Here is a 26763-nt window from a genome sequence, read left to right on the forward strand (position 1 = left end):
GCCCCATCCGGCTCACCATAATCTACTGACTGAGAAACCAGTGACGTCACACATCTGGAATCTGTATTCGCCTCTTCCATCTCTAGCAATGCCTCTCTACTCCAACCTTCCCGAGGCCCTCAGCCTAGAACTTTCTCCTTATTCACCAAAAAGTTGTCCCCGGCAACGGAGAGATCTTGTGAACATGTAGGGGCTGGTAGAGTTTCCCCAAAACCTATTCTTAAAGCTCTTCTTGAAACCACACGCTGCTCTTCCGTCTTTTCTCTCTCCTCACTTCTCCCTCCTCCTTCCCCCGCGCTCATGTTTACCCCTCGGTGATCCCATGGTGCTTCACCATATTCCTGCTTTTGTCCTCCACCGTTGGATCTTTCTCTACCGTGCTGAGCGTCTGGAAACAATCTCTTGGTCATGTGTTGACACTTCAGCACTCTGCTGAAGTGAAGAGCCAGATTTCGCAGGAAACATTGAAAATGAGATTGGGCTGCACTGTTTTGAATTATGGCCCATGGAGAGAGGAGTCAAAACAAAGTGTTAGGAAAGGCTTAGAGAAATCCTAGGGTCAAAACTTCTTAAATAAAGTTTTATGACCTAGTTGGAACATGGCACAAGTTGCCCTTTTGGTTCATTCGTTTAAAACAATTGTGTGACATCATTGTTTAGTCACTAGTCTGTGTTTATCCCCAAGGCGATTCCTAACGAATGGTGCCGGCAGCCCCAAGATGCTGTTTCATACACAACAGGCAGTGTGGTCTCCTCTGCTCATTTGCAGGACCCGCAGTTTTCTCACACAACAGGTTTTTTGTTTTATCCAATCGGCGAAACCGAGAATCTTCGGAAGGAAATGAAGTCTGGCAAATCACTATCCCTCTTGAAAGACAACTATTTGGATTTTTAAATAAAGTCCCTTTTAACTCTCACTGTATTATATAGGTTTTTTTCTTTTTTAAACTTTTTATTTTGATATTCCAACTTCCAACTTCCAAGAAATGATAATCACTCCTGCATACCATTTTTGTTGTTTCCCTCTAGATATCATCATCACCGTCATCGTTGTCATCATCTGATCCATCTGAGAGTAAGTTTCTATGTCTTTATCCCTATTTTAGTGACTATTTCTTAAGAACAAAGATGCTCACGACACAGTATAATTATTGAAATCAGAAAATTTAATACTATTATCTAATATAGACTTTATTCAAATTTTGCCAGTTATCCCAAAAATATCCCTAACAGTATTTTTTTTTTTTTTGGACCAGCTCCCACAGGTAGTGATATGAGGTAGCTGCATTTTCATTTACTTCCGAATATTTTATCATTTCCATTGCAAATTCCTTTTTAACCCACAAGTTATTTAGTAGATTACTGGTTTCCAAACATGTGTTGTAGTGACTGTTTTGTACTATTCATTGTTGATTTCAAATTTCATTACACTATAATCAGAGAATATGGTCTCTATAATATCTTTTCATATTCGTCGAGTTATCCTTTGTGACTTCAAAAGAGGTAAGATTATGTAAATATGTATTTAGGTCGAATGTTGAATATAAGGACTTTTTCCTACATATCTGGTAAACTTGTTGTTCAAATCTTTTACATTCCTGATAAGTTTTCATTTTCCTTGATCTCAGTAATCTACACTATGATTATAGATTTGTTGATGTCTCCTTATATTTCTCTCAGCCGTGGTTTTGTAGTTTTCAGAGTTGTGCTGTTAGATGCATACAGGGTCATGAAAGCTACATGTTGGTGGATTATTTCCTCTAATATTATGTAGTGCTTTTTACCCAAAATTCTATTTAGTCTGATATAAATATTGCTGTACCAGGTTTCTTTTCATTATTATTGCATGGTACAGCTTTTTTATTCTTTTATATTCAAAGTTTCTCTCTTGGTTTTGTTTTAATTATGTCTCCTATAAGAGGCATATAGCTGGATTTTTTAAAAATCCACTCTGATAACCATTTTCAGTAGATAAATGTAATCCCTTTATATTTGTTGTGGTGTATTTGAGTTTCTGCCTTCTTATTTTGGGTTTTCTCCTTACCATAATTTTTTTTTCGCTTTGTAAATTTCTCTTTTTCTGCCTTCTGTATTAATGAAGTTTGCATCTACTTAGAATGTTTGAATAGATATAAATCTATTTGTTGATTACAGTGGTTCCCTTTAATTTTTTAGGCATACGTATTTAGCCATAAACTTTTTTAACAAAAGCCAAAGTTATTCAGAATTTCTATCCTTCTCTTTACTAGTGCATAAGCCTAATAGAGATTAAACATGGTATTCCTCTCCCCCATCTTACTATTGCTGTGTAGAGCTTGAATTTTACCCTTTTTTAAAATCCAAAAGTATGTTAATATGTATGCCCTCATGGTCAATGATTAATTGAACTTACTGCTAAGTGTTATCAATTTCTGTTTTATCATTATTTCTTCTATTTTATGCCTTGGACTCACTTTTCTTCTTAGTAAATAACATCCTGTAGTAGTTCTTTTAGTGGAGTGTTTTACTCTGTTTTTGTTGATAAGAAATCTGTTATGCAGTTGTCACTTCTTTGTAGATGATGTAATATTTCCCCTCCAGAAATTTCTGAGCTCTTCTCTTTAATGTAAGCACTCTGCAGTTTTACTTCAGTGTGTCTGGCAAGCCTGAGTTTCCTTTAGTCATCTTAGGACACAGAGTTTGAGGACTCCTCTCTTCTTTCAGTCATGGAAAAGTCTCTGCTATTTACCTCTTTGAAGATTGCTTCCCTCGTTTCCTTCTTCAGAACTCCCATTTGCCATGTGGGGTAGCTATTCAAACTATGATCCTTGTCTTTTTTCATATCTTTTCTCTCTCTGCATCTTTGGCTGTGTAGGGGTAAATTCCTCAGTACTATTTTGCAATCCTTTAATTCTCTATGTATTTGTGTTCAGTCTAGAGTTTATCCTATTGATTGAATTTCACATTCAAATTACTATCATTTTTAATTCAAGGATTTCAAATAGCTTATTTTTCATATTTACATAATTTATTTTATTTATGTCTGTTTGTGTTTCATATAATGCTCTTTAAAAAAAACAGAAGCTAGTCCTTTATTTTATTTCTTTGAATACTCTAAAACATACTCATGTTAAAAATATTTTTCAGGCTGTTCTATAAAAATAATTTTATTCAGGATAAATAATTTGTTGACTTACTTTGTTAACATTAGACTTTTTTGGGTAGGATTTAGAATTTTGATCTGCAGCCTCTCCAAATCTTATTTGGGAAGATTTTTACTTTTTTCTCTTCCCACTTCCCCCAAATAGTAGTTTCACAGTTGCCTCACCTGGACTCAGAAGCAGGTGGGGCTTCTGTCTATTGGTGAGACCGTGGATACTATAGATCTAGGCCCTGAGCCAGCAGGTAGCTTTACTCATTTTCCATTCATGAGACTGTGTCCAGTCCTCTCACTTTCCCAGGCTCACAGTTGGCCAAAAGCCATGATCCCAAATAAGAAATGATCGGATTCTAGATAAACGCTGAAGGTAAAATTAACATTATTTCCCGGCACATTTGTTGAAAGATATGAAAGAATGGTTATATCCAGGTTTGGGGCCTCAGAAATGGAAGGACAGAGTTGCTATTACCTGAGATGGGGTAGACTGAGGGTAAAGCAGGTAGGGCAGGGGAAAATTAGGAGTTCATTTGAATTTGAGATTTCTGTTAGACATCCAAATGGAGATATTAAGTAGGCTGTTGGATATATGGGCCTGGAGTTTAAATGGAGATCTGAGCTGGAAGTTTAAATTGGAAGTGGCCAGGATCTAGATGATATTTAAAACCATGAACATGGGGAGCCTGGGTGGCTCAGTCGTTAAGCGTCTGCCTTCAGCTCAGGTCATGATCCCAGGGTCCTGGGATCGAGCACCGCATCAGGCTCCCTGCTCAGCGGGGAAGCCTGCTTCTCCCTCTCCCACTCCTCCTGATTGTGTTCCCTCTCTCGCTGTGTCTCTCTCTGTCAAATAAATAAATAAAATCTAAAATAAATAAATAAATAAGTAAAACCATGAACATGTGTAAGATCACCAAAGGAGTGAAGATGGATAGAGAACAGGACCGACTGAATCTAAACATTCTCCCACATTAAGAGTTTGGAAAGACGAGGAGAAACCATTAAAAATGAAACTGAGAAAAAAAGAAAAAAGGAAACTGAGAAAAGTGGCCAGTGAGGTAAAAGGGAAACCGGGAAAGTGTTGTATCCTCACACAGAAAAGAAGAAAGTTTGAGAAGATCAACTCTATCAAAGTCTGTTTGGTAAAATGAAGAGTGAAAACTGACCACTGGTTTTAGCAAAGTCGGTAGGGGGAGGCGAGGGGAGAATGTCTGATTGGATGGTAATACTTGGCAATCATTTTTAAGCCTCCTTTCATGAGCTGTTGACATTGGGGGCATTATCTACCTCCCACCAACCCTTGGCTTCAACAGAAAACTGGCTTTCATCCTCTGCCTTAAGTGGATGAAACCAAACTCCCAGTGACGTCTCCTTGCTTTCATTCCTGGAGCACTGTAAACTTCTGGTTTGTTGAGATGTTTGTCCATGAGCCAGCTATCCAGTTTTTATTTCCTATTTTATCTCTTATTATTACTATGAGTTTAGAGCACCAAAGTTGTATAAAAGCATAAACTTGTGGAGCCATATTGATTCCCTGGAAATTCCTTCCACTCCTCAAATGTTCCGATGAACATTTTGGATGGTGTGTAGTTAACTATTGCTGTGGAACAAACAACCCAAACTTAGTGGCTTAAAACAGCAACCATTTTCTTAACTCACGATTCTGCAAATCAGCTGTTTAGTGGGGATCAACTGTACATTCTTCTGGTCTTTGCTGGGTTCTTTCATGCATTCATGGTCAGCTACAGGTCAGCTAAGGAGCTCTGCTTCTGAGAGTTAACTGGCTGTCAGCTGAAGCCAACAGGGGTGACAAAGTTGACTTGGCTATGTGGTCATTCACATAGCTTAAGCTTGTTCACATGGTAGCCGGACAGAATTCTAAGAGAGAAAACAGAAACTCACCAAGTCTCTAAAAGGCTAGGCACAGCATCACTTCTGCTCTGATTTATTGGTCAAAGCAGGGCCCATGGTCAGCCCGCATTCAGAGGGCAGAAAAATAGATTCTATCCCCTGATGGGAGGAAATGGAAAGTCACATTGCAAAGGGGCATGAATACAAGGAAGGGAATGATTTTGACCATTTTTGCAAACAAGATACTACAAATGGAGTATGAAGTGGACTGAAATTGTCGTGGGATGAATTTAAACTAAATTTAAGGAGAAAAGATGTCAACAGTGGAGCACACTAAGAATTGTTGAGTGTTGCAACTAGAAGAGGTAGTAGTAGAGGCTCTGCATCAGGTTCAGGACAACTGCAGGAGTATTTGCCACAATCAGGGTATGTGCTGGGAGCCAAGGGAGAATCATGGGGGATCTCCTTCCTGCCTTTCAAGTAGCTATTACTTGAATAAGGAGCGCAGGGCAAGACTCCAGCCCTACGACAAGGCAGAATATTAATGCTATAAGATGACTGGTCGAGGGAAAATCTTTGGAATGAGGTAAACTTCAAGTGTAGGCTGAAAGGAAGAAGCCATGGAAAGATTAAAGACTCAAAAGAGACGAAGATTACAGGCGGTGGTTGCACTTTGGCCAGCATTTTTATTTAATAGGTAGAAAGGCCAAAAGGCTGAGAAATGCATCAATCCTCAGGAGACAAAGGGAAAAGAATCCAAGTTCTCTCAACTGATTTTTTTTTAAAGTTAAACCAAAAGGAATTTATTGCTTTTAATTTAAAGAACACTTGTATCAACAAGAATTCTGTATACCTCAGCAAAGATGGGTCCTAGCTTGTGGTAGGGCTGGCATAATTTCAAGGTGTTACCAGGACTCCCCCTTCATACTATAGCCATCCAGTTGTTGATGTTCTTAGTGCCCAGGCCAAATGAGGCCATGAGAGCTTAGAGGCTGGTACTCAGAGGTTACACTGACCTATGGATCTTTAGTCCCTAATTCAAGAAATCCAAAGATTTTCTTTTTTATGGAGTTAGTTTTTCTATAGATTCTGCAGAACTGAAGCCCCCCCCACCCCAAAATGTCTTTTGGCTACTTTTTCATCTGTATAAACCACTCAATGATTTTTTTCATAGGATTAAAATTTGACCAGGATTTCAATTTTCTGAAGTTATTGTCTACTCTATCTAACTCCTAGGTTGAAGGCAGGGACTAGGGCTGGTCTTCAATGTGTCTTAAAGGGCCTGAGGACCTCAGCCTCCAGAAAAGCCAGGTCTATCCGAGACATTGCTCCTCACTAAGCCTTTGTTCTCCTTGGAAACCACCAGAACTCCACTCACTGGAGCCAGAATGAATCTGGCACAGGTAAGCCAGGCATCCCCATAATGCTCAATATTTTTTTCCAAGGGCGGGGAGAGATGATGCAGAGATTAGTCAATCATCCCAATACAAAAACTAGTGGTCATTTTTTGAAATAAGGAGGAAATATTTAATAACTGTGTTGTTCATGTTTCTATCTTTGAAATGAATTCAGTCCAACACCAACACTTCATGAGTGTGGATTTTTGTTACATGAAAGATTCTATTCCAGATGCAGGGAAAAGTAGAGATGGAAACAAAGATATTTGAGTGTTATTCTGTGCTAGGAACTATGCCTTATTTTTGCTCATTCACCACATCTAATCAATTCATCTGTCCCTTCAGTCCTGCCTCTAATATTTCTAGGATCCAATCTCTTCTCTGCATTCCCACTGTCACCAACTTGATTGACAACTCCATCATCTTTCAGTAGGATTATTGTAATAGCTTCTGTTATGGGCTGAATTGTATTCCCCTGCCCAAATTCATATGTTGAAGGTTTAGCCCAAAGTACTGCAGAAATGTATTTTTGGAGATAGAAACTTCAAAGAGGTAATTGAGTTAAAATGAGGTCCTATGAGTGTTAACCTCATCCAATATAACTGGTGTCCTTTCAAGAAGAGAGATTGGGACCCAAAAATGTACAGAGAGAAGACCACATGAAGAGAGAGGGAGAAGATGACCATCTACAAGCCAAGAAGAGAGGCTTCAGAAAAAATCTTAGACTTCTAGCCTCCAGAAATGTGAGAAGATAAATTTCTGTCATTTAAACCATTCAGTCTGTGGTATTTTGTTATGTCAGCTCTAGCAAACTAATAGAGCTTTCTATCTCAGTCCTTTGCTTTCAGTCTTGACCCTCTCAAAAATCAGTACTTTTCCAAGTGGAATTATCTGTCTCGATCACTGGTCTCTGTCACTTGCCTGCTTAAAACCCTTCAGCAGCACCACACCTCTCGCTGTAGTGTCTTCCACATTGAAGTTTTTTGGAATATTTGTTATTTAGGATGTCTCCCGGGTATGTAAGAACTCCCTAGTTCTCCAACTTGAAGGGGCGCAGTGTACATTTACATATTAAAGGTTCCAAGAAGTTTTGTGGTCAAAAAAATCTGGCTAACTTGGTTTAACCCACTGTTTGCCAAATTTAGTTGACTATGGAATTTTTTTCTTCGGATGATACACGTTATAGACACTGCAACTTTGTTCTGTAATACGAACTCAGAAATGCTGCCCACAATCAAGTCCACATACTTTGACATGTCATGCAAAATGAAGATCACCAGATTTAGCAAACAGAAACATAGGATGCCTAGTTGGATTGGAATCATTTGTTGTTCATCTGAAATTCAAATTCAACTGGATGTCCTGTATTTTATCTGGCAACTGGATAGAGGACACTTTGTGATCTATAATACAGTGAACAGACTGAACCAAAATGAATTTGGTAAGAATCTTTCCCCACTTAACATGCTGGGAAGAGATGAAGTCAAGGTTGATTTGTGGCTTTTAGTTGGATTCCTTCAATTTGCCACCAACCCTTGTTCACTTAAAGGAGTCTTTCTCCCTCCTGGCTATACATCTGAATCTTCTGAGGAGTGTTTAGATATCTCACACCCTATCCCAAACCAAGGGACTTAGAATGGGGGCCGCTTAGTGGGGACTTTGAAAGACGGGGGCAGGGAGGAGAGTAAGCAAAGCAAGGGTCTAGGGAGCCAGATTTAAGGAGGCCCTCACTGTTGGGACCTACCATGCACTTGCACAACCCTGAGAGTGAGGGACTCCTCAAATCTGTGTCCTGTACTCCTGCTGGCCTCACCCTGACAGGCCCTGTTAAAAGAAGTAGGTTGGGGGGAGGCTCCTGGGTGGCTCAGTCAGTTGAGTGTCTGCCTTTGGCTCAGGTCATGATCCCAGGGTCCTGGGATGGAGCCCTGCGTTGGGCTCCCTGCTCAGTGGGGAGCCTGCTTCTTCCTCTCCCTCTGCCTGCCACTCCCCCTGCTTGTGCTCTCTGTCAAATAAATAAATAAAATCTTTTAAAAAAATAAATAAAAATAAAAGAGAAGCTGGTGCAGGATTTTGGAGAAGAGCTTGTAGGGGATTTCTAAGGAGTCCTGGGTCCCATCTCTGCATTTTGCTGCTTTACAAGGAAATGTGAACCTTCTCCAGCGATAGACATGAGCTCTAGCCCATAAGCATGAGTCAGAATAGGCTTCACCAGGCCAGGTTTTCCTGAAATGTAAACTCGCAGCTGGCGCCAGTTTTCTCTAGAAGGCCACTCACAAAAATTATCAAATGTTTGGGTGCCTCCTTCTTTTTCAGTTGAGGCTGACAATGTCTGAGTAGCTTCTAGTCCCTGGCAACCCAGGGACTAGAAGCTACTAGAAGCTACTATAACTTCTGCTTCATATTCAAGTATGGTTTAAACTTTCTGAAAATGTAATGGAAACATACACTTCATTTCTCTCTCCAAGGTTTTTTGGATTCTCATTCCCAGCCTTCCTCCTCCTCCCCACTGCTTTCCGCCCTTGCTGGCCAGTGATCTCACACCCCATGACTGGCAGACTGGTCAGAAAGGCACGCTGGAGATGGCGGGTAGCACGGTTTGCCCAGGAACAGCCAAGGCCAGCTTCAGGAGGCCAGCTCCTGGAACCGTCTCTTCCTTCGCTGGCCTCCAAGTTCCGTGAGGTCATGAGCGATCTGCCCCCACCCCTTTGCTGCTGGCTGTCAGCCAGATCTTTTAGGTTGATTCCCAAAAGGCTCTGCAAGTTTTCAAATAGTAGGGAAAGAAACTCTGTAATTTTCCAGTGCTGAAAAAGGATGGTAGTGGTTGATGGGAGCTCCCGGCACAGCCAAAATGAGCTGCTTTCTATCGTGATAATTGAATGATTTTCAATGATGTTCTTCTTCTAATTGGGTTCAAAAGTACCTCCTCAGAGGAAAATATGGAAGAGAAGAATACAAGGGAAAGGGTAAGATAGGGCAGTGTTTGCAGCAGTTTCCTGGCAATATCAAGATCACAGAATTATATGGGTGTATCTCACTTGGTTTAATAGCTGTGTCCCTGTGAACTTTCCCATAAATGGAATTTTTAAAAAAATGAAATCACTGTAAGTACACAGGGAAAGATTGCCAAATAAAGGAAAGCTTAGGTGCCATACTTTATAAATTGTTCTTAGATACTGTACATCATCCCTCCCACACACACACATTGATCTTTTTTTATAAGTTTGAATTTTTCACAGGCTGAATTTTCATGAGGTAGGGGTGACTCTTACAATGACAACAGCTCTGAGGTCACAGCTGTTCCCAGGCTCTTAAACTGAACTTTTCATGATGTTCTCTGAGGAGTAGGAGTAGCTGCTGGGTTCTGTGGGGACGTTTAAGCTGAGAAAATCATCTCTGTGGGTAAACTGATCCAGAATCCTCCTTGCCTACCTCCAGAATGATGTAGGCTCTGGAGGACCCAGCGAAATTGTCAATGACTGGTCCCTGGAAAATTGTTGGAGATATGCTGAAGCTAAATGTTGCCAAATCCAACATGAAAAGCAGTATGGTGCCACGTATAGAAGCATGAGCTCTATGGCCAGACTGCTCTGACTCCCTGAACCTCAGTATCCTTATCTGTAGAATGGGGCGATATGATATACCTACCTCAAGGGAACACCTGGCATATAGTAAACACTCAGAAAGTGTTGGCTATTTTTAACTTGCCTGGGCTAGCTCTGTTAGAGTACAGGAGAAAATATCAAAAGAAGACCAAAGATGCTTATGTCTACTGATGAGTGCTGGTCCATGCCAGATACGTGCTGAATACTTTCATTTAATCTTTATATCACATACAGTGCATCATTAATAGTATCCCTACTTCCCAGTGAAAACTAGAGCTCAGAGAGGTTAAGCACTTTTCCTAACCTCACAGGTTAAGATAAGGGACAAAGCAGGTATTTGAAGCGAGTGCTATTTTTCTTTCCACTCTGTCACAGGCCTGAGACCCAAACCCAAAAGTGACTTTTCAAAGATGAAGGTTTAGGGCCCGGAGGGTATTTGGGTTTAGAAATAAACTTGGTTCTGGAAGTTCCATCAAAAAGGAATAGAGGAAAATTCTTTGATTTATTCCATAAAGATTGATTGAGAATCTACAGTGTGCTGGCACTCTGGGTACAAAGGTGAATAAGGCCTCACCCCTGGCCTCAAAGTCCAGTGGTGGAGAGAGTCATGTAAAATTATAATACACCCCAGCCAGTATTAGGATTTGCATGTGAAGAATGTGCTGCTGGATCCATGAGTAAAAAGGTGACCAACTTTACTGAGGAAGGTTTCAAAGGAGAAGTGACATTTGAAGGCTTTGCAAGTATCATCTTACTGAATCCTCCAGTATTGGGGAAACAGGTGATGTTATGACCCTGGGGCCGAGACAGCTAGGTACCCAGGTAGGACGTAAAGTCCCCTTCTTACGTGTGAAAAGAAGCCTGACTTCACTTGAGCAGGCCATGTGGACTGCTCAAAGCCTACATTTTTCTACATTTTCCAGACTCCTTTGCAGGCAGCTATCCCTATAATATGCAAGTAGTGGTCACTGGGTTAGACTTCCAAAAAAAAAAACCTTCTTAAAAAGGGTGTGGGCTTACATGGGCTTTTTTTCTGACTTCGCCTGCTTCCGGCTGCCTGCCTGGAGTATAGATTTGGATGGCTAAGGCCCCAGCACCAGGTTGTGACCTTGAGAAAGGAAGCCACAAGCTAAAGAGGGCAGGGCAGAAGGACAGAAGGGGCCTCGGTCCTTGATGACCATGACTTGTCCCAGCCTCATACTGTCTCCCTCCAGACATGTCTGTTTAAGAGAAGGAAAAATAAACTTCTATCTTGTTTAAACCTGTGTTATTTCTGGCTATTGTTATTAGCATCTGACCCAGACCCTAACTGGCATATGCCCCTGAGGCTTTTAGGTGGTGGCGCTGGAGTCGAAATTCAGGCAGCCTGGCTCTCCATGCCCCATTCTTGCCCAAGGCCCTGTACTGTCCCAAGAGCCTAGAGGGTTTCCTTGAAATTCTAATCTCTTTTTGTCAACTGTTTGGCCCTGGTAGCAAGCACACAACCTGACGCTCAGCAGGACTCAATAATGTCTGTTGAATAAATACAATGAATAATTGCCCCTCAACCACTTGCCCAAGGAACTATTTTTCTGAGGGGCTCAACAATGATCCCTGCTTCTTGCATTTCCCCAAGCTGGTATCAGTGTGAAGCTTGTGAGAAATCTGAAGTGCTCTGAGATATTGTTTTTAAAAGGAAAGAATAAATTAGAAATGACAGATAATAAAAAGTTAAAGATATACATAAAAAATCCTTTAAGTAAGTAAAATTCTTTTAATGATAGAGCAAAAAAAAATGGATTGAAATAAGAGTTGTTATCTCAAGTCTGCTTTTCAAAAAACTAGTTACTGATTGCAAAATTAACAGACGTGACTTTATAAAAAATTGAAAGTCCTCTCATAACTCTCCTTCTATAACAGATTGGTAAACATCTCTTCAACAACTCTTTTTCTAGACAGAAAGGTATTAAATATATAGGGTTATAAAAATGAGCTCATGGTGTAAATACTATTTTGCAACCTTTACTTTTTTTCAGTTAAGATCATTATATCTTGGACATGTCTCCATATCTTGCACTTACATCAGTCTGGTTCTATTTAAGGCAGGAGAATATCCTATATCCTATAAATAAAAATTAAAAATAAAAGTGTCTGGATACATCTTTGACCTTGCTGTGTAAAGTGTCACCAGGTGCTTACAAGAGATGGTTGATGAGAAGGACATCAGAGATTAACTCTCCCCCCTAACAGGAGTGAGCTGGTCCCTGGAGTTGTCAGGCTGGCCAATGTCCAGTTCTAGAAAAAAACAATACTCTAGGGTCAATGTTTTGTGACCAGAAGGCCATGAAGCTCAGAGCTAGGAACAAACAACTTGGGCGGGACGGGTCAGGAGAGCCAAGAAGCTTCTCGGATCCCTGAAAACAGCTCCCTCTGCCACCTTCCTGGCAGCACGGATGCTGGCCTGGGGGTGGGATGGGGGATGGCCTGAGAAATCCATATCATTCCTCAACTTCACGGGAAATCAGTCCTTGCCTGAACTTCTGCTAGAGCATCTAGAGCTTGCCGGGTGCCGGGCACTCACCATTCTGGACTCCGGTAGTGGGGAGAGAGTGGTCAAAAAAGGGAGCCAGCAGGTGTGGCCTCGGCGCCCCAGGGCATTAAGCTCTCCTTGGGGGGTGGTTAATGATCAATACGAACCTCACTCTCACCGCCCCATCCAAATTAAACAAACATACTATCCACACGATTATCCCAAGCCCATAAATCAAGCTGAGGACAGCTACTGTAACCCGAGCTTGCTCGGTGGAGAGCAGCTGCTATCAGTCAGGGTAGCCAGCTGGGCTCAACCGAGAAGACTTTGGGGATCATCCAGCAGGACTTTAAAAGAGGGAAGGAGGCCCAGAGTGCAGAGCCCAGCGGCACAGACGCACATACCTGTGGCAGAGGCTGATTTGGTGGTGACTCCAACTCAGCTGAGAGGAGGGCGGGATGGGGTGGGGGGGTAAGGTATTAAGAAGCTCCACCAGGGAATTGGTTCAGGAAGGAGAATGGGCAGGGAAAAGAGTGAAGGTGTGACTGGCTTTTGAACCTGCGTTGGGGAGATTGACCTGACTAGATCGGCAACAGGGAGCAGCTGTGTCTGGGGCAGAGGCATCCCCGCAGACAGCCAGGCAGCCGCCCCTGCACCTGCTGGGCCCCTACGCACCATGCACCTGTCAGGAAGTTGCTCCCCCTGGAGCCTCACCACCCCGCTCGCTCTTGTGCAAGCTGGGCAGTACACACCCAGTGGGTAGCCAGTATTACTGATTCACTGGCGAAGTCGTTCAGGATTTTCTAGCTGACTAGCTGGCCCAACTAGCATTTCTTCCTGCAAGATAGCAAAACAGCTGGGCCTGACTTCTGGTCCAGAGCGTCCATGCCCTCCAGCCAGGGGTCACCAGGATCACCTGGAGCTGAATGGTGTTGGGGTCCCGGAGCGGTTGCAGTGAGGGCTAACACACGCCGTGGGGAGCCGTGGGGCATCTCAGTCAGAGGATGGGACAGGGAACTTACAGGAGCAAGGCTTGGCTCAGGGGGTTTTGGGGAGGGCTCAAAGAGGTGGGACTTGGCTCTGGATTAGATGTTATCAGAAGCAGGGGTGATTCTATGACTGGGTATCTCGATTATTTTCATGTAAAAGTCTAAGAGGAGTGGGATAAGCCTAAAGCTATAATTAGTAAAGAAATATCAGTCACTCCTATAAGCCAGGAAAAAGGGGCATATTTGGTCATTTTTGTGGTTTGGACAATGTTCTTATTTTTGTCTGAGTTCAGGCATGATTATGGAGTAATCTTGTTTGTGCTTTGTTCCATCAAGGTCACAGAGTGGCCTTGTCTGATGTTGGTGCTCTATGGAAATATTTCTGTTAAACAGGAGAATACCAAAGGCCAGCTGTGAGTGCCAGGCTAGGTCCCAGATCTCGGGGGCTGCTTTTCTCTTTCTCAATTGGAACTGAGGTCTGTGTCTCAAAGCAGCCAGGAACCCTGGAGAGAAAAGAACTTGAGTGCTAGCAATGTTCATGTTTTAAGCAGAAACTCCTTCTGGAGGGCTGGAAGAGAGGCTTAGTTAGGGAAGTCAGGTGCTCCTGATGTCAGGCTGCCTCTGGTTCTCTTCATTCAGGGAACAGACATTTATTGAGCAGCTAATATATTCAGGCACTTGGGATAGGGCTGTGAGCCAGATTGTTCTCATGGAGTGGACATTTTAGTGAGGGGCACCAGAGAATAGGAGGGAACAATGAAGAAGATAGTCTTAGGTAGTAATAAAGAAAGTTATAAAGTAGATAAAATTAACTGATGGAGCTGAGAATGATTTGGGGTCCACTTTGGAGAGATGGTCAAGTACATCCTGTCTGAGGAGGTGATGAAAAGGTGCAATGTGGAATTGTGCAGTGAGAGTATTTCAGGCAGAAGAGACAGGATGTGCTGAGGCTTCTAGGAGCAGAAAGAATATCTCTGAAGCATGGTAAGTGAGGGAGAGATAGGCTAAGATAGGTCAGGAAGGTGGGCTGGGTCAGGCAGTGGGAGGCCAATGGAAGACTTTGGAGACAAGAACCATAGGACCTCACATCTCCTGAGACAGCAGTTTGTGACATCCTGACCTCTCTCTACATCCTAAGGCCTGTCTCTTACCTGCCATAGCCGTTCCCTCTGAGCCTGGGGTCTGGAAAACACCAGAAATGTCTGAAATTCTCAACTACTGAAGTCAATCATTGTTTAGAGTAGTGTATTCATTTTCTATTGCTACTCTAACAAATTGCCACAACTTAGTTCCTTAAAATGACACAAATTTATTATAGTTCTTGAGGTCAGAAATCCCAAAACCAAGGTGTTGGCAAGGCCATGTTCCTTCTGGAGGTGGTATCTGCTTCTTCTGGAATTATCTTTTTTCTAGAGGCTGCCTGCATTTCTTGATTTCTTGGCTTGTGGCTCCTCTGCACAGCTTTTGATGTAGTATCTTCAAATCTCTCTCTCTCTCTTTCACTCTCTCTCTGACCCCTGCTTCCATTAGCACATCTTGTTCTCCTAATCTCCAGCCCCCCTCTTATAAGGACCCTTGTGTTTACATTGGACCCACCCAGATAATTTGAGATAATCTCCCTATCTCAAGATTCTTGACTTAATCACATCTGCGAAGTCTCTTTTGCCACCTAAGATAACATACTGACAGGATTTGAAGATTAAGACTTGGTCGTCTTTGGGGAGCCGTTCTTTCCACCATAGAGAGTCATGTGGAGAGCAGAGAAGTGAAATCTGCCCCAAGCCATTCTACTAATGGGATGAATCCTTGCCCCACCTACCTCAGGAAGTGATTATAAGTATCACATGAATCAATGTGGCATAATTGGAAAAATAAGTGCCATAAAATCTAAGGAACAATTATGAAGTATTATGAATCCTATGAAACATGAATGCAAAAAGGGTATTATAGATTAATAGAGAGCCAGGTTTGAGTCCTGCTCCCCCAAATACTTGCTACATTAATTTGGGCAAGTAACTTAATGTCTTGTTTCATTGGGTATAAAATTTAGAAAATGCTTTCAGCTCATAACAGCATTGTGGAGTTTAAATCAGGTAACAGGCAGTGGTGCTTTGCAAAATGCTACACAAATATTCTTTGTTAAATATTTCATAGGCAGGCACCCACATACTTTTTCTTAGATGCACAATGGAACCAGAAAACATGACAATACCTATATCAGACCAATACCAACAGGTTTTGAATCTCCACTGTATGAAGTGAATGAGCAATAAAGGGGAGACAATAAACGAAGGGCCTCTCTCACTTCCTCTCTGCTCAGCTACCGAGGGGTCAAAAGGCAACAGGAAGAAAACTGTAGCATCTATTTGGTTATTCAGAAAAACATAAGATATGCCTATTGAGAATACAGACTCTTCTGGCAATGAAGAGGTTTAGGTTTAGGCTGACATTCTCTGGAAGAATCCTATTTGGTCATATTTAAAACATTAAAGTAAGTTGCTCAAGCACTGCCTTATTCATTCAGCGCCTACTATGTAACCATGTGCATAGCACTTGATTACAAATGGGCATGAAACACATGCTTTCTGAGTGTGGTCCATAGACCCACAAATACATTCACTTATTCAGCGTGCCATTTTTACGCATGGAACTATGCACTAGACACTGTCCTTGGTGTTGGGGACAGAGTGGGAGTTAAAGACAGAAAGCCTCCCTTCCCTCATGGAAATTCTAGGTTAAGAAGATATACAGTTATCAAACTATTCTGCAACTGAATGTACAACCCAAAATACAACCCAAACCCTTCCAAGGCAAGGTTCAAGGTGCGATGGGAGCTCACCCAAGGAGTCCTAACTTGACTTCTGAAAACTAACCATGGAGCTGAGATCTGAAGGCTGAGCAATTTTAGTCAGAGGAAAATTGAGGCAGGAAGAGCTTTCCAGGCTGAGGGAGCAGCACACACGAAGGCAAAGATGAAGCATGGAATGTTTGAAGGCCTAAGAGAAGGCAGGACATCTGGACTGTGCAGGTGACAGGGACAATGGTCAAGATGTGGACTGCAGAGGTGGGCAGGGTTGTGCAAGGGGCACAAAGTCGGGACATAGTGTTTCATCTAGTCCCAGACTCCATTTTGATTTTAATATTTCTAATGAGAATCATCATCGTATGTTCATAAACTAAAAAAGTCCTTTAAGTAAATAACAATCGGTTATGTGACATAATTCTTACTAGGATAAGAGGTACACTGCCTTCCCTTGCAGAGGTGTGGGAAGGGTGCCCAGGTTGGTCTTCAGTGTCTGTACCTGGCCCCTCAGACTGGCTCCAAGACAGGATGCCAAGACTAGAGCAGATATTAGATCACTACTAGCGACTCTTGCCTCACTCTTGGGCTTTGCCAAGCGTCTCACACAATGATCACATTGGACTCCCACAGTCACGATGAGACAGACTGTTTTAATAGTGGAGAGGGTGTCCAACGACTTACCACAGACTCCCTAGGGACTGAGGTGACACTTGAACCCACATTTCTGTTTTTAGATAAAACTGGTTTTCCCCATAGCCCACCACTGAGTCATTTACATACTCTCTCCCTGACCTCCATAAGATCCTAGAACTCTAGAATTTTCAAAGTTGAAGGGAATTTTGAACATCAGCCAACTTGTTCAATTCTCTCATTTGGAAATTCCGGGAAGTTTGAAACTTTTGAGAAACAATCATATTTCAAACAAGACTAAAAGTGCTATTTTCCACACAAGGAAGAGAGGAGTCATTATTCTGATTGTTTCTAGTGACTCACTATTGGCTCTCTAATATGTGATATAATGGGAAGACTGTTCCCATCACTAGTGAGCTGTGAACTTAGAAAGCAGATCTCTTTCCCTGCACGCTCTCCATTTTCTTGCTCTAAAATAAAAATGTAAAGTGACCACAACTAAGGATATCAAATTCATGTTGCATCATAACCCAGCACACACACGTACACGCACACACGTACAGAATTGAAACAGAAGTTCTAAGAATCTGTAGTTACCCACACTAGTGCAAGGCCCACTTTTCTCTTCTACCTTTCCAAAAAAGAGCTTTGCAATCTACTAAACTGATTTTACTACCCACTAACATGTGAAATCCTCAGGTTGGCAAACACGGGACTGGACCCCCTCTGAGGCGGCTTCCAGCTTGGCTCCCTGACAGCCCCCTACCGCCGAGGCTGCTCAGAGTCTCTTTGAGGTTTCTTCCCAGTAAGGTAAATGTCTGGCCCTCCCCTGACCTGGTAGCTGCAGGGGTCACTTGGGGTTGACACTTTCTATCAGCCCTCTGGCCTCACAAGCTACCTGTGGTTTTGTGGCAGTGTGTTCCTGCATGAATAAACAAGGTGCCAAACCTGACCTTCTGACCACAGTCCGCCGAGATTAGACAGAGAAAGATCTATACCCAGAGTCAAACTGCAGAGTGAGGGAATTTGGCTAGTCTCTGCCAGCTCCCACACACCACATACACACATACCACACACCACACGCATCACATACATGCATACAGACCCCACACACAATTTGCATACACACACATACATACTCACCCACATATATTCCACACAACCCACATAGGCACACATAGACCCATGCAAACCTTATACACACATACCATAAACTTGTACACACACACACACACACACACACACACACACTCAAAACTCTTAAGAGGCCCCAGAAATCCTCAGTTATAAAGCAGGAAATCCTATAATTTGAGTCAGAAGAAAATAATTTAAAGGTAATCTATAATCACTCCTCAGGATCATAGAGTTATTTTCACCACTTGAGAAATTTGTCATAAAAATACACTGGCAATTCAACAGGGACACCACTGAAGCACTTCGTTTTTAAAACTGGACTCCCTTTTAAAATCAAGTAACAGGAGGAGGATATTTCAAATATAATTTTTTTCAAATTGAAATTTTCATTTTATGACTGCTTATTTTTAATGTTATATTGTTCATTACTTCACTTGTGATAACTTAATACTGGATATTTAATGCTCGCATCTTTAATGACTTACACATTTATTTGCTTCATGTTTTGGAACAGGCTTATAAAGGTATTGTTTTGAAATGTTTTGCACATACTGTTTCAGTGTTTTTTATTAAAAATAGAATCACAGTATCCATCCCAGTTTTTCACCAATAAGTGAAGTAAATCACCAAATCCTGCGATTACCATTTTTCCTTGGAATTGCCGTCTGCCGCAGGGACCCAGAGCACACGCTCAGTCACTCACCCCCATGAGGCTTCCGAAGTCGCTTTCAGCATCTAGCCCAGTGCGCAGTATCTGGGAAGCTCTCAGGCAATGGCTGGAAAAGAACAAGGGGGGAGGCAGGGAGAGGAAGAAAAGAGAAAAAGAAGGAAGAGGAGAGAAAGAAAGGTCAAGGAAGAAGTGGAGGGAATGAGAATGGGGGGTAGAGAAAGAGGGCGGGACAGACAGAAGGAACTGTATGTTGCTCTTAGATGTCTGTTCTGTATGGAAAATGGAAACCAAAGACCATCTCCATGACAAACCTTGTTCAAAATATTATTGCTGGAGCCCACCTGGTGAAGTGACAGCTCTGTGGGAAGTTCACTGGAAAATTTGGCTTTCCATCTGCAATAGAGGAAGCAGATCTTGCTGAGACACTTGACAGACACAGAGTTGTTTAGTCTTGGACATCACCACTCCGTGCGCTTTGCTATGGTAACAAAAGCCATGTCACGGAAATACACACGTCACTCATCTCTGATGGTTTTCTTCTCATCTCTAAGGATCATACTTGAGTTGTGTAATGAGTGTCACAGCTTTACTGCTTCTCTTACGATAAAAATAAATAAACACTCTTTATTTCTGAATAATCAGAAAACACCAGTAAGCATACCTAAAAAAGGAAAGATGACCTATTATCCAAAACATTCAGACATAGTTATTAACATTTGGTGTTCTGGATTTTATTTTCAAAAGAAATATGCAAAAAATATATGTATATATGATCCTACTGTATATTTCATTATATAATCTTCAGTTTCACTTAATATGTTGAGGGCATTTCTGTCCATATTTTTAAAATATTGAAGCTTTCTCTTCCTCTATTGACAAATATTTAGGTCTGCAATTTTTTGTTATTGTAAATGACACACTAAAGAATGTTCTTGTAGGGGCACCTGGGTGGCTCAGTCAGTTGGGTGTTCTACTCTTGGTTTCAGCTCAGGTCATGATCTCCTGGTGGGGCTCCCTGCTTCCCCTCTCCCTCTGCCCTGTCCTCTGCTTGCATGCACTCTCTCTCCCTCTTTTTCCCTCTAAAATAAATAAATAAATCTTAAAAAAGAAAGAAGAATGTTCTGGTACAGGCATTTTTGTGCATTTATCCTGTTATTTCCTTAGGATAAGTTCTTAAATGTGAACGTTTAAATGTCAGTATGCACATTTTAAAATGCTACATCAATTTGCCAAATTGCCCTCCAGAAAGTTTGAACCAAGTTACATTCTCTTTAAAGTATACCAATGTACCTACTTTCTCAAGCCCTCATCAACAGTAGTTATTATAACTCTTTTTAAAATCTTCCAGTTTTATAGGTTAAAAGGTATTTTCATTTTTATTTTAATTGGCATTTCATTTATTAGTGAGGTAAAATATTTTTCATGTTTATTGGCCATTTGCATTTTTCCTTTTTGTGTAACTTTCCTGATCATGTTTCAACTATATTTTTTCTAATGGGTTTTTTTTTATTTTTTCATTGGTTTCTAAGAGTTTGTCATAATTCAAAAATATCAACCCTTTGCTGTCATATGTGTTGTGAATTCTTTTCTCAGTTTTTCATAACTTTGTGTAGTTTAGACATATAGAAGTTTTGTTTTGCATTAAATGGCTAATGTGTCAATAATTTCCTTTTGTTTCTTACCTTTGAATCATGCTGAAAATGGTATTTCTCATTCTAGAATTCTATCATTTTTACCTGTATTTTTTCTATTTTCCCCTTGTTTTTTACATTTGTATTTTTAAGCCATCTGGAATTTACTTGATGTGTAGTATGAGGTAGGGACCCAAATTATTTTTCTAGCTTGTTAATGAGTTTGTCAATAACATTTGGACGGAATAGTCCATATCCTTCCTACTGATTTGAAATACCTTCTTTACCATATTCTAAATTCTTACAAATACTTGAGCTCTTCCGTTACTCGCCTTTTTGTAGTTTACTGAAGCCCCAAAGCCATGTGTGTTAGTCCTTTAGAACTATTATTTTAACTGTCTAGATTGAAAGTTCTTATTTCCTAGACCCTTCAAGCTTTTAGAATAATGGCTGCTATTTCTAATAGAAAGAAAAAGTCTATTTACTTACTTCAGAGGTGGGGGAAAGGAGAGCATTTCCCCCCTAGGTCATAGAGTTTCAGATGTGGAAAGACCTGAAGACCTTCTATTCAAGGCCCCTAGTTTTATAGGTGAGTGCTAGATATATTAGCTGACTTGTTTGTGGTTAGCATAGCTAGCAGTGCAGAGCTGAGACTAGAACCAAGATCTGAACCGAAGCTAGTTAATGGAGAGGTGAGACTAGAACCAAGGCATAGTCCCCTAAAACCATGCTGGATGAAGATGGTTACAGTGAGGGTCTATCAAGGACAGCAAAAGGTCCTACTAATAAAAGGATCTTTTTGTCCTAGGTCTTCAGAATCTAACAGCTTGGAAGAAAATGAGAAGTTTTCTCAGCACTTGTTAAATGTGGAGGAGCCCTTGCTCCTTAGAAATGACCAGGTCCTTAGAAAACTCCCCCCGGAAAGGAAACATCTCTCCATGTTACAGACGGCTAAGTAGTGAGCATGCAAGTAGACACGCACGTGCCGTAGAAGCAGCAGAGCAAGCATTGACCTTTCGAAGAGAAGTTTCTGACATGTCTCCCAAGTGCCACTCTCGCCCTGGTTGGCTCTGCACAGGTCATTCAGGTCAGATGCCAGCAAGAGCAGGCTGCTGAGAGGCAGGACAAAGTATGGCTCTGAGAGCCTGGCCAAGGAGAACAGCTTTATAGCCAAGACAGGGGAGGAAACTGATCGTTTGAGAAGAGCTGTGCTAGGTTTGTGTTTTCTTTTCTCTATCGAGATTTTCAAACTATAGTCTTGAAAAGCCATCCAGGCTCTCTCTCACCCCTCCCACCTCATGGAAATCCATTCTCTAGCAAACAACCTTCCATCTGGGCACCTCGGTGGCTCAGTCAGTTAAGCGTCTGCCTTTGGCTCAGGTCATGATCCTGGAGTCCTGGGATCGAGCCCCGCATCGGCCTCCCTGATCTGCGGAGAGCCTGCTTCTCCCTCTGCCTCTCTGTCTCTGTGTCTCTCATGAATAAATAAATAAAATCTTAAAAAAAAACAACAACCTTCTATCTAAGGTCACTGAAGTTTTAAACATATGTGTAGTTTCCTAAAGATATTTTTTAGTTTATTTTTCAATAGGAAATATAGTCATATGGTCTAACATTCAAAAGATACCAAAGAATATACAGTGAGAAATCTCCCTCCCACCCATGGCTACCCAGTTCCTGTCCCGGGAAAAAACAAGTTCTAGTTTCTTATAGACCATTCCAGAGTTATTTTACACTTATTCAAACATATAAGTACACACATATATTCTTTGGTGAGCATTTTTACATGAAGGGTAGCATACTACACACACTGTTCTGCACCTTGCCATTTTTACTTCATATCTTGAGGATATTCTGTATCTGTACATAAAGAGCTACCTCATTCTTTGTTACAGATACATTTCATTATACTCTATTGTATGCCTAAAGAATATTTTATTTAACCAGTTTCCATATAGGTATTTATTGTCTGAATTTTGCCATTACACACAAAGCTGCAACTAATATGTTATTTGATACATCTGCAAATTTATACCAAGAACAAAGTCCCAGAAAGGGAAATGTGGGATATAAGGTTATGAGCATTTGTAATTCTGACAGAAATTGCTAAATTTCCCCTCATAGAGATTGTACCCAATTTAAAAGCGTCCCCATAGTGTAGAAAGTACATGTGTCTTCATACCTTTGCTAATGTAGTATGGTACCAACCTTTATTTTTTTTTTTTAACTTTCGTTCCTGTGATAGGTGAATAATGGTATCTCAGTACAGTTTTATTTTGTATTTCTCTTATTATGAGTGAGATTGAGAATATTTTCATATATTTAAAGGCAATTTGCATTTTTGTCCTAGAAACTATTAATAGCCTTAGGGTTTTGTCTAGTATGTTATTGATTTTTTTATTGATTTGTAAGAGATTTTTATACAGTAGAGCAACTATCAGTTTATCTGTGGTTTTAGTTGCACATATTTTCCCAGTTGTTTGCCTTTTAACTTTATTGTTGGCATTTTAGGAGTCCTTTTATTTTATGGCTTCTGTGCTTTCTGCCATACTTTCCCAATCTAAGATTGTAAAAAAAAAAAAATCCTATGGCTTAATTTTTACACATTTATGGTTTATTTTTTACTTTTAAATGTTTAATCTATCTGAAATTTATCCTGGACTAAAGTTTTAGATTTCTAGACAATTTTATTTTTTCCAGATGACTGGCCAGTTATTTGAAACTACTTATTAAATAATCTTTCATCTTTTAATATTTATATTTTCAATATATTCACATATTATAATTTATAATAAAACTTTTCCCCTTGTTACAACTGTCTTCAGAATTTTTATAACAACTTCATATCAATCTCTTACAACCATTGAAAAAACACATTTTCATAATTTTCTTCCCTTTGCCTCTCTCCTTTGCTTTAAAATGTTATATTCTGTCATGATTAAAAAAAAAAAAAACCCTAGGAATAGAGAGAAACTTCCTCAACTTGATAAAAAATATCTATAAAAATCCTATAATTAACATCATATTTAATGATGAGAAACTAAAAGTTTTCCAACTATAGATCAGGAAATAGGCAAGAATGTCCCCTCTCCTTACTCCTTTAAACACCATACTGGAAGTCCTACCTAATGCATAAGACCAGAAAAAGAAATAAAAGTTATACAGGTTGGGAAGGAAGAAATAAAACTGTCTTTGTTCCCAGATGACATTATCATCTATGTTGAAAATCTAAAAGGATTGACAAAAGAAGAACTTATGAGTTCTTTTTCTTTTTTTAAGATTTTATTTATTTATTTGAGAGAGAGAATGAGAGAGAGAGAGAGAGCACATGAGAAGAGGGAGGGTCAGAGGGAGAAGCAGACTTCCCTGCCAAGCAGGGAGCCCGATGCAGGACTCGATCCAGGGACTCCAGGACCATGACCTGAGCCAAAGGCAGTCGCCTAACCAACTGAGCCACCCAGGCACCCCAAGAACTTATGAGTTCTGACACTCATAAGTGATTATAACAAGGTTGCAGGTTACAAGGTTAATGTGCAAAAGTCAATTTCCTATTTACCAGTAAAAAAACAAGTGGATTTGAAATTTAAAAAACAATGATGTTTACATTAACACCCCCCGCAATTAAATTCTTGGTATAAATCTAACAAAATATGTATAAGATCTATATGAGGAAAACTATAAAACTCTGGGGATGTACAAAATCAAAGAACTAAATAAATGGAGAACCATTCCCCATTCGTGGATAGGAAGGCTCAATATCATCAAGATGTCACGTCTTCCCGCTTGATCTATAGATTCAATACAATCCCAATCAAAATCCCAGCAAGTTATTTTGTGGATATTGACAAACTGATTCTAAATTTATGGGGAAAGAAAAAAGACCCAGAATATCCAGCATAATACTGAGGAGAAAAACAAAATTGGAGGACTGATGCTATCCAACTTCAAGACTTACTATAAAGCTACAGTAGTCAAAACTGTGTGGCATTGGTGAAAGAATAGACAAATAGTCAATGAAACAGAACCAAGAGCCCAGAAATAGGCCTACATAAATCTAACCAACTCATCTTTGACAAAGGAGCAAAGGATCAAAATAATGGATCAAAAATAGTCTTTTCAATAGATGATACTGGAACAACTGGACATCCATTTGCAAAAAAATGAATCCAGACACAGATCTTAACATCCTTCACAAAAATTAACTCAAAAGGCATTATAGACCTAAGTGTACAATTCAAACTAAATGATCTTGGGTATAACAATGACATTTTAGATACAACACTAAAGGCACAATCCATGAAAGACATAATCGATAAATTGTAGTTCACTAAAATTAAAAACTTCCATTTTGTGAAAGATAATGTCAAGATAATGAAAGACAAGCCACAGACAAGAGAAAATATTTGCAAAAGACATATATGATAAAGGACTATTATCCAAAATATACAAGGAACTCTTTAAGAGTTGAAGTTTTAGGGACACCTGAGTGGCTCAGTCGGTTAAGCATCTGCCTTCGACTCAGGTCATGATCTCAGGGTCCTGGGATTGAGCCCTGCATCAGGCTCTGCACTTAGCAGGGAATCTGGCTTGCACTCTCTCTCTGCCCACCCCCACCCCTGCTTGTGCTCTCTCTCAAGTAAATAAATAAAATCTTTTTAAAAAAGAGTTTAAGTTTTAAACTCAACAATAAGAAAACAATCTGATTTTTCAAATGGGTCAAGTACCTTAATGATACTTCACCAAAGAAGATATACAGAGAGCAAATAAGTACATGAAAAGAGGCTCGACATATGTCATCAGGGAAATGCAAATTAAACAAACAAAACAAAACAACAATGGGTGTGTAGAGATACCACTACACACCTATTAGAATGGCCAAAATCTGGAACACTGACAACACCAAACGCTGACAAGGGTGTGGAGCAATAGGAACTCTCAGACATTGCTGGTGGAATGCAAAATTGTACAGCCACTTTGGAAGTCAGTTTGGTGCTTTCTTACAAAAATAAACATACTCTTATCACATCATTCAGCAATTGCTCTCATTGGTATTTTCCCAAAGGAGTTGAAAATTTATGTCCACATAAAAGCCTGTACAACAGATATTTATAGCAGCTTTATTCATAATTGCCAAAACTTGGAAGCCACCAAGATGTCTTTCAGTCAGTGAATGGATAAACTCTGGTACATCCAGACAGTGGAATGTTATTCAGCGCTAAAAAGAAATGAGCTATCAAGCCATGAAAAGATACAGAGGAATCTTAAATGCATATTACCAAGGGAAATAAGCCAATCTGAAAAGGCTGCATATTGTATGAGTCTAACTGTATGACATTCTGGAAAGGCAAAACCATGAAGGCAGTGGCTGCCAAGGAATGGTGGTGTGAAAGGATATACAGGAGGGCAGAGGATTTGGGGGGCAGTGAAAATACTCTGTATAACACAATAATGATGGATACATGCCATTTTTACATTTGCCCAAACCCACAGAATGTACACCAAGAGTAAATTCTAAAGTAAACTATGGACTTTGGGTGATTTTGATGTGTCAGTGTAGGTTCATCAATTACAACAAATGTAGCACTCTGGTGGGGGATGTTGATAAGGGCTGTGCACGAGTAGGGGCAGAGGGCATTGGGAAATCTCTGTACCTTCTCAATTTTGCTATGAATCTGAAACGGCTCTAAAAAAAAACTGAGTATTTTTTTTGAAACATTATATTCTGCAAGCCAGTTCCTCCTCTAATCCTCTATCATATTCCTGCCACCAGCATTTCTGCTTACCCCTAATTCTAAGAGTATTTGTACTTCTTCTTTGCTTTAAGAAGAAATTGCAAATTGCTCCCCTTCCCCCACACTAGGTGGGCATAGTAGAGTGGCTATGAAAGTAAGACTGGAGTTTCAGAGACAGGGCAGGGCTCTTAGCAGAGAACCGGGGGTTATCCACACAGAGGTGACTGCTGAAGCCCAGAGCATGTGCATTTACAAGGAAGAATGTGTAGAGAAAGAAGAGCGATGGATGCTGAACCTTTTATCACACCAAGAAAAGAAAGTGTGAAGGAGGACCTAGAGGAGAAACTGTGGGAGAAGGAAAGAAGGATTAACAATGGAGAATGGAGAGTCTCTGAGGGGGAACCATATAATACAGAAAGATCAACGAGGTTGAGGATGAGGAAAACAACCAATGGATTTTGTGACAGGGAGATCATAGCTGCTTTTTAGAGCAGGTTACTTCCCATATTCAAATCCATCCACCCTCCCACCTCCATTGCCTCCTCTTTCTGGTTGGAGGGAATTGCTGTCGGCCGACCAGCATTACCCACAGAATAATTAGAAAAGCCAAATAAAACACAGAAATGATCCTTTGAAGGGAGCTGAGAGCTGCTGAGGCAAGGAAAACTGGAAAAGTGAAGGC

The 26763-nt window shown here is 40.6% G+C and overlaps 1 long non-coding RNA gene across 2 annotated transcripts in view; it reads left to right on the top strand.

Annotated features, from left to right (window-relative positions):
* Positions 1–807: 807 nt before the first annotated feature.
* The window catches only part of LOC141373170 (uncharacterized), a 33358-nt gene continuing 7402 nt past the window's right edge, over positions 808–26763 (top strand). For both annotated transcript variants that reach the window (XR_012378871.1, XR_012378872.1), the window contains exon 1: positions 808–1075. This is a non-coding gene — a long non-coding RNA (uncharacterized lncRNA). The remainder of the gene's footprint in view (positions 1076–26763) is intronic.

This window comes from Callorhinus ursinus, unplaced genomic scaffold (assembly GCF_003265705.2).
Source record: "Callorhinus ursinus isolate GAN/ISIS: 27379988/994484 unplaced genomic scaffold, GSC_fseal_2.0 scaffold8, whole genome shotgun sequence".
Classification (NCBI taxonomy): Eukaryota; Metazoa; Chordata; class Mammalia; order Carnivora; family Otariidae; genus Callorhinus; species Callorhinus ursinus.